Raw genomic sequence first — 2,196 nt, forward strand, 5'->3', positions numbered from 1 at the left:
ATACCCACCATGCCGATGAAACTGAACGGCATCTGGGTGTGAAGCGATACGCGGCGGTGGCTGGGTGGGACCGTCCCCGGCCGGTGAGGGGGCGCCTCCCGGCGTGCTGGCCGCGCGGTGCGTGGGCGCACGCGCTACAGCCGGCTGGTGGGGGCGGCCAGTGGCAGGCGCGCCGGCCGACGGACGCGGCAGGCGTCGCAGCTGCGCGCCGGCGCACCCTGCGCGCGGCGCCGTGCGGCCAAAGTAGGTCCTCGCGGGCCCGGTGCGAAGCGCGGTGGACACCTTCAGTGTGCTGGTCCGATTGAGGACTGTGTGCGTTGAGGATGCGCCGCCGCCCGGCGCTCGGCGCCGCGACGCCGTCTGCTGCTCGGTCGCCCCAGCGGTTCTCGCTGGTGGTTTGTATCGCAGCTGTGCGGATGTGTTGGCGCGTGCGCTGTGCTGGGAGAGTTCGCTTCGGCACCCAAGTGGGGCTTTTGTCCTTCTGTGGCGCTGGCGTTGGAGCTGCCGGTCACCGTAGGTGGCGCGTGTTGTCTCCCGCCGGCAATGCCACGACAGCACGCTCCCGGGCCTCTGTCGGCAGCGGCAAGCTCAGTTGGGAGCACGGGTGGTCGCACCGAAAGCGTCTACTCGCCTAACTCCGGGCGATTGCGCCTCTCTCGAACCCGACCAAGTACTTGGGACGGCGCTGCGCGCCGCCGGGACCTGAGAGGGTTTCGAGGTGTATTGTGCAGGGGAGCTCAGCCTCCTCCTGTTTGCAGAATGATTGAGCGGACGCTTGCGTGTTCGCGCGGGCCCCCGGGACACACTCCCGGGCGGCCGGCTGCTCAGCTCTAGTTGACGCAGCTCCCTGGTTGATCCTGCCAGTAGTCATATGCTTGTCTCAAAGATTAAGCCATGCATGTCTCAGTACAAGCCGCATTAAGGTGAAACCGCGAATGGCTCATTAAATCAGTTATGGTTCCTTAGATCGTACCCACGTTACTTGGATAACTGTGGTAATTCTAGAGCTAATACATGCAAACAGAGTCCCGACCAGAGATGGAAGGGACGCTTTTATTAGATCAAAACCAATCGGTCGGCTCGTCCGGTCCGTTTGCCTTGGTGACTCTGAATAACTTTGGGCTGATCGCACGGTCCTCGTACCGGCGACGCATCTTTCAAATGTCTGCCTTATCAACTGTCGATGGTAGGTTCTGCGCCTACCATGGTTGTAACGGGTAACGGGGAATCAGGGTTCGATTCCGGAGAGGGAGCCTGAGAAACGGCTACCACATCCAAGGAAGGCAGCAGGCGCGCAAATTACCCACTCCCGGCACGGGGAGGTAGTGACGAAAAATAACGATACGGGACTCATCCGAGGCCCCGTAATCGGAATGAGTACACTTTAAATCCTTTAACGAGTATCTATTGGAGGGCAAGTCTGGTGCCAGCAGCCGCGGTAATTCCAGCTCCAATAGCGTATATTAAAGTTGTTGCGGTTAAAAAGCTCGTAGTTGGATTTGTGTCCCACGCTGTTGGTTCACCGCCCGTCGGTGTTTAACTGGCATGTATCGTGGGACGTCCTGCCGGTGGGGCGAGCCGAAGGCGTGCGACCGCCCCGTGCGTGCTCGTGCGTCCCGAGGCGGACCCCGTTGAAATCCTACCAGGGTGCTCTTTATTGAGTGTCTCGGTGGGCCGGCACGTTTACTTTGAACAAATTAGAGTGCTTAAAGCAGGCAAGCCCGCCTGAATACTGTGTGCATGGAATAATGGAATAGGACCTCGGTTCTATTTTGTTGGTTTTCGGAACCCGAGGTAATGATTAATAGGGACAGGCGGGGGCATTCGTATTGCGACGTTAGAGGTGAAATTCTTGGATCGTCGCAAGACGAACAGAAGCGAAAGCATTTGCCAAGTATGTTTTCATTAATCAAGAACGAAAGTTAGAGGTTCGAAGGCGATCAGATACCGCCCTAGTTCTAACCATAAACGATGCCAGCCAGCGATCCGCCGCAGTTCCTCCGATGACTCGGCGGGCAGCCTCCGGGAAACCAAAGCTTTTGGGTTCCGGGGGAAGTATGGTTGCAAAGCTGAAACTTAAAGGAATTGACGGAAGGGCACCACCAGGAGTGGAGCCTGCGGCTTAATTTGACTCAACACGGGAAACCTCACCAGGCCCGGACACCGGAAGGATTGACAGATTGATAGCTCTTTCTT

General features: G+C 58.3%; 1 non-coding gene across 1 annotated transcript in view; it reads left to right on the top strand.

Annotated features, from left to right (window-relative positions):
- Positions 1 to 844: 844 nt before the first annotated feature.
- LOC124773860 overlaps positions 845 to 2,196 on the top strand; it is a 1,909-nt gene continuing 557 nt past the window's right edge. The window contains exon 1 of the ribosomal RNA XR_007014955.1: positions 845 to 2,196. This exon is cut by the window's right edge and continues 557 nt beyond it. This is a non-coding gene — a ribosomal RNA (small subunit ribosomal RNA).

Source organism: Schistocerca piceifrons, unplaced genomic scaffold (assembly GCF_021461385.2).
Source record: "Schistocerca piceifrons isolate TAMUIC-IGC-003096 unplaced genomic scaffold, iqSchPice1.1 HiC_scaffold_958, whole genome shotgun sequence".
Taxonomy (NCBI): Eukaryota; Metazoa; Arthropoda; class Insecta; order Orthoptera; family Acrididae; genus Schistocerca; species Schistocerca piceifrons.